This window comes from Papaver somniferum, chromosome 8 (assembly GCF_003573695.1).
Source record: "Papaver somniferum cultivar HN1 chromosome 8, ASM357369v1, whole genome shotgun sequence".
Lineage (NCBI taxonomy): Eukaryota > Viridiplantae > Streptophyta > Magnoliopsida > Ranunculales > Papaveraceae > Papaver > Papaver somniferum.
In genome coordinates, this window is record NC_039365.1 from 153,176,287 (window position 1) to 153,192,014 (window position 15,728).

A 15,728-nucleotide genomic window follows, 5' to 3' on the forward strand; every position below is an offset into this window, starting at 1 on the left:
AGGTCGTATCAAACCCTTTGTAAGAAATCATTTACCTGTCCCTGTAATATCTCATGCTCAGCAGGACTCAAGCGATAGTGTGCTTGGTTTGGTAAAGAGGCTCCAGGAATAAAATCGATGCAGTGTTGAATATTCCGTAAAGGAGGTAATGCAGTTGGTAGTTCATCTGGAAATAAAACATTATATTGAAATAATAAGGGCTTCACCTTTGCAGGAACTCAATCATAGGCTTAGAATCTTCATGGGAATGTAAAGAATGTTGTGGGTGCAAAGAACGAATAACAGTGGCTACGACAGCATCAGTCTGCGCACAAAGTTTGAAGTGGAATTGGATGGACTAAGAACCTTGGTTTTCCCATTATGAACAAAAGTGTAAGTATTCTCGAATCCATTGTGAACCGCGTGAAGATCGTATTGCCAAGGTCTGCCAAGAAGAAGATGGGTTGCCGTCATATTAATGACATCACATAGAACTGTGTCTTCATAACCCTCAAAAGAAATGACACATAACACTGAAGAGTAATCTTCTGTGTGCTAGAGGCATTAACCCATCCTACAGTGTAAGGTTCTGGATGAGAAGTTACTGGTAGTTCAAGCTTCTTAACTACGTGATCAGCAATATAATTATCCACACTGCCACTATCAATTATCATCTTGCAGATTTTACCCCCAATATAACATCTGATTTAAAATACTGTGTCTCTGAGACTTGCATTGTTGAGTAAGAAATAATGGACGAATCATCCCAACAAACTCGTCGTCATCACCAGGTGAGTCTTCATCTTCGAACTCATTAAGCGCACCAGTGACTTCATTAATGAACTGAGGTTCACCAATCAAAGCATTGAATTTCCGACAATCACTAGAAGTGTGCCCCGATTGCTGACATTTATTGCACTTATCTCCACGAAATTTTGTATAAGCAATTAGCTCGCTGTTGCGGTGGAAATTGTTGTTGCCTGTTATGAAACCGATTCCCTGTAGTAGGAGGAGTTGGTTGCAGAGAGTGAGACTGCTGACCCGGCTGAAGATCAACTGGATTGGCTAAGATAGGTGTAGCCAGAGGTGGAGTATAAGGCACAATATGGCTAGGTTGTCGATGTGAATGGCTAACATCATCATAAGGAGGCCTGGGAATATTCAAAACAGTATCTGGAGAAAAGTTTTGAGATGAATTGGTACCCCTGTAAGTATTTTGATAACGCCCTTGTCTGGATGGATAAATCCTAGAAGAACGAATAAGACGATTTTCTATCTTAATAGCTTGCTGCACAGTTCGACCATAGTAAAAACTGAATGAGTCATACCATTTTGTATTAATCTATTCAGTCCCTCAATGAATCTTGCAACTAACTGTTCTTCAGATTCTTTGAGTTGATTTCGTGCGACCAAATTATAAAAATCTGACACATATTCTTCAACAGTTCGTGCCCCCTGCTGAATGTTTTGTAATTTGATGAAAAGTTGCTGCATAAAGTCTCTAGGTAAGAACTTATCCCTGATCAAAGTTTTCATACGTTTCCAAGTACGTATTTTCGGTTTGTTAGCGTTTCTACGATCATCACAGATCTTATCCCACCAGCTGCAGCTCCTCCTTTGAGTTTGTATGTCACAAGTTTAACCTTAGAATCTTCAGGGACTTCCATGAATTCGAAAAAAGCTTCTACCTCAAAGAACCAATCAGTTAGTTCTTCAATACGAAAATTTCCAGAGAAGTTGGGAATATCAGCTTTTAGTTTATTCTGGTAAAGAACTGTAAGGGTTGTGACCAGTTTTTAAACGTCGTTCTTCAATCCAACTTCTCTAGATCGTTCTCACGTTCATCTTCATCATCACTGTCAAGTGCAGGAGAAACTATCTTCTTCTTTGAATGACCTATGAAACCTTCATACGGTTTCTTAATGTTTAAAGTACGCAATACATCTTCAGGTACTTCATCATTCTGTAAAAACTGAAGTATATCTTCTTTAGTTTTTCCTTCTAAGTCTACAAGCTCAGGCATATCCAAATCTAGATTTATATGTTTTGCAACCTTCAAAAGTTGATTCTGCATGGTTTCAAGCTTGGTATCTCTTAACCCTAATTTGTCCTCCATGGACTTCTCAAGAGCTTCAGTAATGTTTTTTGCCAAAATCTCGGTATGAGATTTGATGAGAGCTTCGATTGCTGCTAGAGTAACTGGTTGAGCAGTCATTTTTTTTTTTTTTTGTATGAAAAGGAACTAAAAAAAGGACTGAAAGGTGTTGCGGAAGCGATGTAAAGGATCAAGTTATAGGATGAAAACCTAAAACTAAGCGGTTGATACCAACTAATGTGGAACAAGGTAAAAGAAAGCAATACTAGATTGCTATAAGCAAGAAGAGAAGAGAATTCAAGCAAGAAGAGAAAGATAAGTTTTGTGTTTAATAATTTGATTGAGTAATAGATAGTCTCTTCCAAGACTTAATCTAGCCTTTATATATGCTTGAAGAATAACTAAACTAGGAAACAAAAAACTAAAAGGAAATCTAAAAGAATCCTAAAAATAAGAAAGACTGAAATTAGGAAACCATGGAAGCCAAACCTCTAAGCGGAATCTTCTGGAATTGTAGTATGCCCTGCATCATCCTCTCTTAGTTTTTTTTTTTGATGAAGGAGAACAACAAGAGAAAAGAAGAAACAGAAACTAGATAATATTAGAATGCTCAATCTCAAGGATCTGAGCTATACAAGAAGGAGGAGATGAAAGCCACTGTTTAGAAGAGTGCGTGTCAACAACCAGGACTGCTAGAGTATATGTGCCACATTATTGGCAGTCTTTTTGATATATCTGAACTCCGCTGAGTTGAAACTTCCAATAAGATCTTTGATTCTGTTTATCGTGTTCTGAATCCCCTAGTTGGGTTTGTACTGCCTGTACTTAAGCGCATTAATAACAACTAGTGAGTCTCCTTTGATATCACAGACTTCCTCTCTTAGCTAAGTAAAAGTATGCAATAGTAACAAAGGACATGGTCTAGTAACAGGAGCATGGTTTCGTATGATATACTCTTAGCAGTCTATAAAAAATAAATAAACAAGAACTGTTCTCATTAGGAACAAACTGAGAGGTAAGAAAACTTAAAATGGACAATAGGCCAAGAGAGATAGAAAGAGTTTGAAATCAAACTATTTCAGAAAATAAAACTTTCGAGTAAAAACAAAATATGATGTTTTATGAATGGGGTAGGATCTGTTGACATGGTTATAATGACATAATTTTGATATTTTAGCTCCATTTTTTCTATCAAACCCAACGGACAATGAATTTGAGGCTAGTTTTTTGATGACATGTTCTTCTTATAAGTCTCTACACTCCCACCAAAAATGAGAGAATTATGAGATATATAAGACCACCATCTACCATTTTGAATATCAACCGTTGAAAATTAATGGTTGAATTTAAAATTTGTAGATGGTGGTATTATACATCTCGGAATTCTCTCATTTTTGGTGGGAATGTAGAGTTTTATACGAGGAACATGTCGCCAAAATATTAGCAATCTAAGCTGAAAAGGAATTCTACTATATTTATCGAATTATGAATATGGCCCATCCAAAAAAAAAAAAAAAGAATTATGAATATGGTAAAATGGAAATGCAGACAAGATTTGTCTTTATTTTCGCAAAAATTGTAAATAGCGTTACGGCTGTAGAAAAACAAAACTCTAAGAAGCCAAGTCAAGAAATGGATTGGAAAGTACAAATGTGTTCAGAAGTACTCACTCCAGACCATGTTCCAGCATTATCTCGGCCAAGTCAATTTGATCTCTGCCAAGGCATAAGAGCTTTTACCGATATTACAATAGTATGTGCATGGGTTCTTCCCTGGTTTTGGCTCGTCCAGGTTTTGGAGTCCCTCCGACATCTGACACTGAGGTATCTCAGTGACCATGATTACGAATACACCTGCCAAATTAATTGCAATATTATCACAATAACCATGAGCCAAATTAACAAATTGGCAAAGTAGTGAACCAATTAAAAGCTGCGGATTTCATCAACCTGAAATGGGTGAAATATTTTCAAGGCCAGTTTGGGTTGCAGGTGTCAACAAAAATTCCAGACCTCTCAAGCACATCACATTGTGTAAGTTTTGGATAACTAATTTGCCAATTGAAAAAAATCAATTTGAGTTAAATCTAAAAATACAAATATATAACATTTTGATATATAACCTTAAGATCAAAGTGATATATAACCTTAAGATCAAAGTAGAATAGATCATTGGTGATAAATGTGAAAACTATCTAGCATCTCTTCTCTACCTATATCTAAATATATTGAGATGGCAGTATCAATATCTACAATTTATTAAAAAAAAACTCCATATCTGAAAAATATACCTAAGCAGGTACCAACAAAACTACAAACCAAGTAGAGTTTCCAAATCTGTAAGCCACGTACAAATCGACTCCAAAAAACAAAGACTTTTGAACATCCATTAAGATCGAAAACTACCCAAATTGTAAATGAGGGAACAACATTCACTACAATGAAGATCAACCACAATCAAGCTAAAAATGAGAAGTGCATGCACAACTTCTTTCCTAAATCCTCTAAAATTCGGGATTTGTTATAACATATTATAGGCACTGTCACCTTTCACTATGCGTGCCAAAATCCAGACACCCTTCCTTGTTCACTATATACTACATAAATTCCCAAATTAATTAATTACATATCAAACTAAAGAACATAGAATAGATTTATGTTAAAGATGGCAAGTCTACATTTTCTTGCTAATCTACATGCCTCGTTTCCAACCCACTTTTAAGTGCTAGTATGATTGATTATAGGAAAAAATATCGTTTGGTCCTTTTTTAGGTGGGTCCATGTCAGTTTAGTCTTTTGGAAAAATGTCTTTACTGTTTGGTCCATAATTATTTAAAAATATTAAATGGACAAAAGTACCCTTTCGTGTTAGTTTCTATTTATTTTTTGTAGCAGTTCATTCTTCAAAATGAACTCATGTTAATTTTTACTTTTTTTCTTCTTCAGAAATCACGAGTTCATTCCAGAAATGAACTCCATATAAAAACCTAAAAAAACCAGAGTTCATTCCAGAAATGAACTCCATATAAAAACCTAAAAAAACAGAGATCATTCTAGAAATGAACTCCATATAAAAACCTAAAAAAACATATTTTTGATAATTTTTTTTGATGAACTTCATCGTCAAAAGAAGCAGAAACAACAGATCTTTATCTTCTTCATCTTCTTCATCATCATAATCGACAACAGAGACAAAAAACATTCAAAAATCAAGATCAACAACATCGTCTTCACCGTCAACAGCAGCGGCAACAACAAATCTTCATCTTCTTCTTCTTCATCATCATCATCAGAGACAAAAAACATTCAAAAATCAAGATCGTAATCAAGAACAGCAATAACAAACACCGTCTTCATCAACATCATCCTTATCATCTTCAATTACAACACATCATCATCTTCAACGAAATAGCAATAAAAAGAAAACATCATCGTCTTGGTTGCTTTCAACAGCAGCAGAGAAAAAAGATTCGAGAGTAAAGAAAAGAAAAACTAGATCTGGAAAAGAAGAGAGAGAATGTGAATATGAAAAATGAGATCTTTTGCATTGATTTTTGTATATGTGGTCCCCCTGGGACTAAACCATTATTTTTTAGGACCAAACAATAATATAAGGGTATTTCTGCCACTACATGATGACATTTACATCATCCATGACATCACCTTAGGACCAAATCATAATTTCTAGACCAAACTATAATATATTTCCCAAAAAGGACCAAATAGACACATGACTGGGTCAACAGGACTAGACTCTCTCTAATATATTATTCCTAGGACTATATGGTATTTCCTATATGATGGTGTTCTGTAATACCCAATACATGGTATAGTGGTGTTAAGTAATAAGCAAGTTTAATTGATTACTCACACTCTTCTACGCGACCTGTACCGAACAGGCTCGAGCTCTTCAGAATTGTACTATTTATATATGTATAAGAGGTTTGTTTTAGATATATGTTTGTTTTGTTTTTTTTTTTGACTAAAAAGGTTAAAATTTTATTGAAAAAGAAAAAAGAGAATACAAGAGAAGAAGGCACCTAAGCGCAACAAGAGAAGGCTAAAAAGCCGACCCAAACAAACAGCTGCGACAAAGCTAGCAAACTAAAAGAAAAGTTCAAGAGTATCACGAGAATTCTACAGCTTCTTCTCGGCAGAAGCTCTTTTTCCTCTACCTAATTTCTGACTGCTCGGACCCAAATCCTGGTCTGCTTTCAAGGATTTGTATCTATCTACGATGCCACCAAAGATGTTTTTCGCCTCAGCTTCTTTATCTCCAATAGGAGCTCCTAGCAAGGAACTTGGATTCATCAGAGTACCTATATGTTGCTCTCTCGACATTGTTTTTATTCGAGAGACATCCTCTAAAGGCTTCAACTTTTCAACACACAACTCTTCCACATCAGTTCCATGCTCTGACTCCTCGCTTGCATCTTCACAAGTAACCACATCCTCATGGTTATTCTCAACTTCGCAAGATGTATCAACTGACTTGTCTTCTTCTTCTCGACTCTTAGGAAGCGCTTCCACCGTTCCAGCATTAACAATATCGGAACTTGTTCCTAAAACGCCAAAAGGATTCAAATGACAAATTGGAGTTTGCTTTGGTTTGACACACCTCTTACTTGAGTCTTTATTCCTTATAGTATAAGTCTTGCTTTCAATAAACGGTCCTTCATTCATATCACCACTCTCTGCCATTTTCTCAAAATCTCTAACACCATATGCTACCATTTGCTGGTTGGGTTGTACATCAATGGGTGGGATGAGCACCTCTACATTCTCAATATTCACACCTCCATCATTTTCGTTCTCAATTGACATCTCTTTAGAAAATGACTGGCTCTTCTCTAGAATCACAGAGGTTTGCTTCTTCCAAGGAGTCCTGCGGGTTTTACTCTTAGCCCCAGTTAACGAACATACGTTGCTAGAGTGGCCAAAGGATGAACAAAGAACACACTTCTGAGGTTTCCATTGATATTCCACAGGGAGGTTCATAACAAATTTTCCATCAATCCACAGTGAAATTGAGTTGGGAATCATAGAATCGATGCTAATATCTACAAGCATTCTAGCATAGATAAGCCTAGTTTTATTCCGAGTGCACTCATCCATCAACAATGGTTTACCTACAAAGCTAGCAATTGGACTCAAACCTATATTGTTCCAGAGATGAAGAGGAACATTATAAATCATAATCCACACAGGAATAGACTTCAATTGTGCGATGGAACTTTCAATTCATGGACTCCAGGGTCTGACAATAAACAAACTCTTACCAATGTAGAAAGCCCCCTTATCTAGGCTAAATTCCTATCATCTACATTCATAAATTTGAAAACAAATGAATTGCTACTGTGTAAAGTAATTGATACCTCTGATTTCGTCTTCCACAGATCATCTGTTGCTTTTTTCACTATCGAGAATGGAAGTTTTCGACCTAGACAGTACCCAATCACTAATTCCTCACAAGCTTTAACTTCCTCTTGGAGAATTTCAGAAGAAATCGACACCCCTTCTTTATCACCCATCATCACTGCAGGATGATAAATCATAAGACTGACTTCATTACTCTTCCCATTCTCATTCTCATTCTCATTCAGTAAAAATAAGGACCAAACACCATTCAGACCCAATTTCGAAACAGACCAAGGGTTTTCCTTTTCACCTCCATTTTCACCCAAAGAATTACTCAACGGAGGAAAATTAGTTAATCCGAAGTTTAAATTCTCTTCAATCGGTGATATTTGCTCTTTGTTTTGCGGCGAATCACTCGAAGATGTTAAAGAACCAACCTCCATCACGGTTACAAAGACTTTATTTACCATTTGCACAACTGCCCGTCCCTCCTCTAACTAAAGCTTCATGAGGCTTCATGACGATATCAGTGAGTGTAAATAGTAACCTCGAATAAGAAAGGGAGAGCTTAAAAAAATTATCTTTTATATGATCATAATACCTTTTGCGAAGATAAATATTGAAAAGAAAAAAAAAACAACCTGAAGAGATAAAGAAAAATTATTAGTAGGACGCTCATACCATCACATACCACTTCTGTCCTTGGAGATTTGTATCTGCATTTGCAGCACCATCCTTGCCAACATCCTTCAATCGGTATCGATATCAACCTAAGGCATTTGAGTCCATGTCAGAATGCATATGTGGGACTCCTTGATTGTCAGCAAATTATCAATAAACTCAGAAATAAGAAAGCAGTAAAACATATAGTGTTAGTCTTAAGTATGAAGTATCAGTTCAATTATTTCATAAACTCAATGTCATCCGTTAAGCTCAGACTAATAAATATAATTGTATTTACATTCTAAGATGACATGACTGTTATAGATATCCTATTGCTCCTAAAACAGTGCATTGACGAATCGACAAATACACTACAAAACAGAAGGCCTCTTGGGACGGCCAAAAAACGTCCCAAAAAGCCAAAAGCCGTCCCAAAAGGTATTTAGGGACGGTTTTCTCACCGTCCCCTGTTCCACCGTCGCTAATACTTATAGGGACGGCTTTGCCTTCTAGGGACGGTTTAACTTTACCGTCAGCAATACTCTTAGGGACGGCTTTATGATGTGGGGACGGTTTTGGAATCCGTCCCAAATACTTTTCTCGACAGCTATAAAACCTTCCCTAGGGGCTAACTTCAACGGTCGCACAGACAATAGAAACGCCATTAAAGCGTTGCTAAATTTTAATAATGGGAAATGAGCTTTCTTAGTTTCTTTGGCAGGATACCTTTCTCTTTACCCTTTTGAACATTCATTCACACAGTATTTTGTCCCAAAAAACATTCTCATTCATGAAATCAAGTTGTTCACAAAAATGATTCAAACATTTGGAATAATAAATCTCATCCGACAAAAGAAAAAACTCTCGCAAAAACAATCAAAAGGTGATGTTCTCAGACTACCAAAGTTGTACACAACTTGGACGTAAACCGTGCACTATCTGCACTAGAAATGTATTTGATTGCTCCTTCTCCAGAACGACCCTTTATAACTCCTTACCATTTGATTCATACCATCTATCATCGTCGAAATTCTGCAATAAACCAAAGTTAATAAAGAACGTCATCGATCGATGTACACGGAGAACGATACCAAAGCATCTAACCTAGATAAGTTCACCTCACTGTAGAGTGAAAGTTGAACAAAAGAAAATTCCTAGAACCATATTATCAGCATCTCAGGTTGTAACAGGAATTATTTACTGACAACAACTAATCAAATGGTATCTTAACTTGCATACTATTTATGGGTGTTTGCATTTCCAATTTGTGTTATGCCTTGGGAGAAGTTCTAACTCACCTCAATTAGAACATTTGGGATAAGGCCCATATCGTTGGCACATGGCATCAAAATTTCCATCGAACTGCCAGTATGCTGCCACATTTCCATTCGACCCTACAAGTAAATCAATTTCAAAAGTTAGGCCAATTCGTATTACAACTGCGAAAAACAGACATGACTCGAAGCTTTACCAATTTTGCGTATTCCATGTGGCTTGGAGCCACCAGTGTGTCACTGTGTTGAACAGTTTTTTGGCACTATTTTCTCTATTCTTAGACCCTAACTCCTGTTTCAAAACAAAATAAATTAGTGGACTTAAATGCCTAAAAAGTGTACAAATAAAGAATCCACATCTCTTAGATGACGTTTAGCTATGTTCAGAGGAGATGTTAGTGTCTTCGAGGTTCGAGCTGCTTAAGGAAATAGATACAGAAATGATACTTGCAGTTTTCAGGGAGATTGACAATGTTCTCACGGAGATATGATTGGGGTACAAAAAGAGTTGTAAAATCACCCTCCATTACAAAACAACGAACTAATATCTCCAATCAAAAGTAAAATAGCATCCTTTTGTAATTAGCACTCACCTGAAAAGTGACTGAAACTTATATAAAACAAATGCTGGCAGCAAAAACTCATCAAGTATTATGAATGTAACATAACAAACACAAATAATGGTTCAAAACAGATGATTATATCTAAGTGGAAATATCTTTAACCGGTTAAGAACATGAATCTGCAAGTAAAATGAAAAACCAGGAGAAGCCTATTCGTGTATAGAATGAGAAGAACAAATGCTGGAACTAACATAGTTCACTGACCTATCCAGATCATATCCTCCCACACCAAGAACAAAGTCCATATCAAGATCATATGCTGGTACAAAATGTTTCAATCGCAGGGGATGGCTTTGCAAGACCTGCAGAAATACAATAGCAATGCTATATTAACTGCACAGTGTCACAAAAAACTAGAGATATAATGTGCATGATCCTGGAAGAAGCTCACTGTTAGAACTCAAAACGAATGGATTAACTACAACATCATCCTCTTCTTATAGCGCAGCAACCAGAAGTCACGAGCAGGAGCCAATGTTGTTGGGCAATACAGCTAGAGAAGTTATCAAACATTCAAAAATCTATTAGGCAAGTCAATATTTATGTCCTTAGAAGAAGTATATGTGTCAAACGAGTAGGACCAACCTACATGTATAGCAGTTCCATGGTTCCCCCTTTCGGAGTGGGCAGCATGTTCACAACATCCACAACTCGGCAATCACGAAATCACGAAGGTTGATCTTGAGGATTTCTGCGACTTAGAGAATTACAGTGTGAGTGAATTAAACCTTCTTGCAACCAATCACCGAGACTCCAATTCCAACAGCTACAACATCTTTCAATGCCTTCCCCGTGGCTCCAATCTGTCAAACTTTCCTATCAATATCTATAAGTGTAAGATTAAAATCAAGACGTATCAATACAAATTTAAACTAGCATTACCCAAGATCCACCGCAATTTTTTTCACTGAATTCGTTGATCTTGTCGAAAACCTTCCAAACCTATGGAACTACATTTATCCCATCACTAGACATAACATCATCTCTTGGAGCACGTAGAGCCACATGGAGAACAGATCTATCCTCAGTGCTGTTTATCTGTTGGCACCATGCAACAATCAGAACTGAAATAGCATTACGAGCTTGAGGTTGCCAGTAATCTAACTAAACTTCAATATTCTCAAATGGATTTGAATAGTCAATATGGATGTCAACTTACATGTTTTCCGCTATACATTTTGCCAACTTTTTCTTTGAGATGTGCTGCCTACAGTGTAAACATGGAGTAGTGCCATCAAAACTACTGAAAACTATCAATCTGTCTCCTCCAAAAGAAAAAATCGGTAAGAAGATGAGCTAAACCCACCTCAGCCAGCTCCAACAGTTTTTCCATGGTGTCCTGATTACCACATTGCCATGAGTAATCCAAAAACAACCCATCAAACTCACTACAATACCCAACCATTAACCTCAGTGTTAACCCAAACAATCCAAACATGTAAATGTGCCAATAATATATGTAAATATACATCCCAACACGAGAACTGAAGTCATACCATCATGCATGTGCCTAAATCATGTAATAATACGTAAATTAACAAAAAAAAAAAATTGCCCTAAGGTTACCTGAGGAATGGTTTTGGGAAACATTTTTAGAGCACTAACACAAATCAATGTAAATAAGCTTATTTGTAAACATTTTTAGGGAAATAAAAGAGAGATTTCCATATTAGTATTAGTCATTTGTTGAACAAATCACTAATTGCTCATGTCGTGTCTTATAATTGAGATTTGATATAAGAATTTACCTGAATTCAAATCCAAAATCGATGGAGGTTCTGATTTTGCAATCCCTAAAATCAAAAACCACATACAACAAAAGTGAGATTTTTCACTAAAACCAATCTTGACCAATTTGCAAACCCTAAAAACAAATCTACGTGATATTCAAAAAGAAGGAGAAAGAGATTTAACTGAGAAATGCTAACACGAACCAATTTGAGACCTAGATCGAGAGACCGCTCACAGGGGAAGTTTTTACAGCAGAAGAGGAAGAAGATGAAGACAGATAATTGGAAAAAAAAAATTTATCGAAGAAGAACAAAGAAAAGATTGGGATTCTTTTAAAAAAAAAAAAAAAAGAAAAAAAAAGGAAAATGTTTCATTGTGGTTTCGGGGGTAAGATGGTTAAATTACCAACGATATAACCACAATCGTCGGATGAACCTGTTTATTTGCGACGGCTAGAATATTCATCCCGACTAGTAGACCAGTAGTGAGGCTCAGATGCATATCGTCCCTACTAATAGAGTAACAGGGATGGTTCTGTGACTGGCGTCCCAAATATACATCACTAGGGCCGGCTAGAATTGGACTGTCCCTGTTATTACTTTTTAGGGATTTTTTTTTAAGAAATGCCGTCCCTAGAAGCACTTAGTTTTATAGTGATATATAACATGAACTTGATAAGTCTCATGAGTCAGCGACTTGGCATAGTGTTGCCATTGGGCAAAACTAACCTTAATTTTGGTTCTGGTTGCAATAGCCGTAGTCTTCCTACACTCTTAAAGCAAAACATATCCTACAGCACAAAAGCAACCCAAAACATCACTCGCAGAAATTCAAACACATACAATTATACGATTAATGATTGATTATTACCCCATATCTCCGAGCATCTTAGCAGCAAGGGCTGCTGCAAAATCGACAATACAACTATTAGGATACATAACACATTTATCACCAATGACCAATGCGTACAATTTCTGTTGCGACTGAGATGTTAATATGTGTTTTTTTTTTTTAAAAAATTTGAGAACTAATCAATGCCTAATAGCTTCAGTACGTGGCATTGCATGAGTAATTAGTATAAGTTGGCACATATATTTTCATTAAAAATAAAATACAACAGGTTGACACTTATATGCACAGTTTATTGACTCAAGCATTCAATTGTTACAACAGCCTCACATCCAACAAAGTTCTCTGTTTCATAATATCCACATTACTCGCATGTTCGCTATGAAACTGGAAAAGAATAAGTAATGAGCGACAAAAAGAACTTAAAGACTCTACAAATTCAGGGATGTGATCTGGGAACTTGTATTTACTTCTAAAAAGAAAAATAACAAAATCTACTCAGTATTGCAGTAGAATTTTCAAGTTCTTTTGATTGACGTATCATCCTACACAGTCATTGCTGCAGCCCCAGTTGAAAGATATATAAACAACGCTAATGGAAGGATAACCATAAAAATTACCTCAAGAGAAGAAAGAGGTGTAACCTTCAATCCTTTTTTAAAATTGATCACTGCATATTAGGGGCAGTGTTAATCGATGTAAAAATAATCCTTTTTGAATGCATACTTAATCCCTTTCGAGTATTTCAAGTTTGCCTACACATCTCACAAATGCGTTACTGAAAATCAAAAATTGAGGAGTGAATGAATCACGAAACCATGCAGAGAAAAAAGCACACCCCAAAACAAACTGATATGAGTAAAAGATTAGATTAGGTTTTTGGTCTTACCTATAACCGATATCATCACGATTGTTCTAAAAACCACTAAAGTTGTCTCGCCGCAAGAAATAGGAAGAAGGATTTTCTTGGCTGTGTAGGGTTTCATGAGAACAGAAGAGAGTTGAGAGAAGGAGGCGGAAACGCGCGAGTGCAGATTAGATTAGGTTTTTGTATGATTTTTAGGAAGGTACTCATCATTTACCCAAAAACGTGTGCGGCAAAAAATACCGAAAAGATCTAAAAACCCACTAATTCTATTGGCCTATATTCTCTCAAGTGGGCCAGAAGCTCTAAAATTGGAGCTTTGTTCAGCTTTCAACCACAACTCTTTAAATTTGACTCAAATTATTTATACAATATCCCTCTTTCGTAACAGATTTTCCATTAAACATTTGGAGTGAGCAGAAATCCTACGTGCCATTCTTAACATGTTACATTTCCTAAATTGTAACAACTTTGTTATGTATCCAGGTTTTCCCATAGTATATTCTGTCGACAAAGAAATCCCTCAATTGATTTTTGAACAGATTAAATGGAGTACGGAGATGATGAGTACTGATATAACCAAACGGAACAGCCACCCACGCCAGTCGCACTTGCATACACATCCCGTACTTCCACAGTTGTAGCAAAATTTGGTTTTACACCTGAAATAAAATAACAAAAGTTAATGGCTCGGACAGGCGTAGATATATAGTATTGTATATACCTGCAATGAATGTACAAACAACCCCCGTTACTCTCAACATAACGGAAGCAATTCGGACACCATACCAATCTCTTGCGCTTAACCATCTCCATGAATAAAACATCACCACAGTCAATATCAATTACCGTTTCATGTCTTCTACATCGATGATTTTCCCTCCATGGAACCATACAATGAAAACAGAAGAGCTTTTTGCAGTTCGGGCAGTTTGATGCAGTAATGTTGTTGGAGCTAGTTGAGGGTGAAGTTCTAACGCACTCGTTTAAGATCAACTCAGAACAATCTCGATAAGGGCAATAAGATCTTCCGTATGCTACCCCGCCTTTAGCTGAATCCAAGAGTACTAGTGATTCACAATGAACACGGCACCACTTTTCGAAGACTCCATTAGGGAGAGCAGATTGGCATAAGGAAACGTCCAATATAACATTGCAGTCGGGACTAGCGCACTTTATCTCGGACATGTATTCGATCACCTTTTCTTGATATATATTTGGCAACGCAATCAGTACAATAAGCATGCAAGCATCCACTCATCTCCATGCTCTTGAATTGCCTGTTCACTGGAACTATCTGTACACATATTTCGCAAGTGAAACCATTACTGGAAGTAGAGCTTTCGAGTTCTTGCAGTTGAATTTCCTCCATTTTATTTTGAATACGATTTTTTTCTGTGTGGAAATGAATTTAATTAATAATCACATATAAGAAACAGTTTTTGTAAACCAAATAGAAAAAAGGAAATCAAACCAAGATCATATTCATTACTCTATCCTATGCAATGTTCGACTTACATTTGCACAATAATTCTCTTCCTCTAAGACCGATCATCCATCCAATCAGGACGGCATAATAAGCTTATCACTTCAGTAGTAAAATTCCTTAGCAACTTTAAAAACTGCAGCTTCAAAACCATGAAGATGTATGTTATTTTCAGGTGAACTTAATAATACCGAGATGTAAAGTTTGATTGACGATCGTTACGAAGTGGACATTTTGACTTTGCTACCGCATAGTTGACCAACATGGTGGAATATCGGGTCATCTTTCTCTTTCAATAACTAATTACACTGCATGCTTCATCGAGTCTCCAACCTCTATTAATAGGAAGAAGGAATTTTGATGTCTCTCCGACCTTTGAAAATTGAACCCAAGACCTCCTTTTTTTACTAAGAGTAGTGAATCTCCTAATAATGTCCAGTCGGTGCATTCTTCTTGGTAACTTCTTTTTGGAACGTTACATGAAATGAGTAGGGAATGTGACTTGTAATTTCACTTTAAAAAAAATAATGCACTAAGTGTTGGTTTATTTGGAAGGGGCATTGCCGGATTTGGTTTGATGTTACCAAACATGGCAAAGGTCCCCTAGGAGCGACAGGAGGAAACATATTATTCATTTGAAGGAAACTGGAATGTACAAATCCATATAAAACGAAAATTTATTTACCATTGGAACAAAATAATGTTGAGACTTGAGAGCGTGCATAATACAAAATCAGTTTTCTAATGACCATACCCGTCCATGGAGTTCACATCAAGGAAAAAAAAGATGGTTGCATTCCGTATAA

General features: G+C 36.5%; 2 long non-coding RNA genes across 8 annotated transcripts; both read right to left on the reverse strand.

The window, feature by feature from the left end:
- Positions 1-2,676: 2,676 nt before the first annotated feature.
- LOC113303901 lies at positions 2,677-4,433 on the reverse strand. The gene is made up of 4 exons (XR_003337876.1): positions 4,365-4,433; positions 4,024-4,122; positions 3,745-3,927; positions 2,677-2,893 (listed from the first exon to the last, which is right to left on the reverse strand). It is a non-coding gene; the product is annotated as an uncharacterized LOC113303901 (long non-coding RNA).
- Positions 4,434-8,858: 4,425 nt separating this feature from the next.
- Positions 8,859-12,014, reverse strand: LOC113304758. Of its 7 annotated transcripts, none has more exons than XR_003338365.1 (11): positions 11,906-11,993; positions 11,740-11,784; positions 11,298-11,379; positions 11,151-11,198; positions 10,874-11,029; positions 10,577-10,794; positions 10,383-10,484; positions 10,196-10,293; positions 9,566-9,660; positions 9,393-9,488; positions 8,859-9,126 (listed from the first exon to the last, which is right to left on the reverse strand). It is a non-coding gene; the product is annotated as an uncharacterized LOC113304758 (long non-coding RNA). The 7 variants fall into 7 exon arrangements; XR_003338364.1 differs by having other exon boundaries at positions 9,566-10,110; XR_003338361.1 differs by having other exon boundaries at positions 9,566-10,293; positions 11,926-12,014.
- Between the last annotated feature and the right edge of the window lie 3,714 nt (positions 12,015-15,728).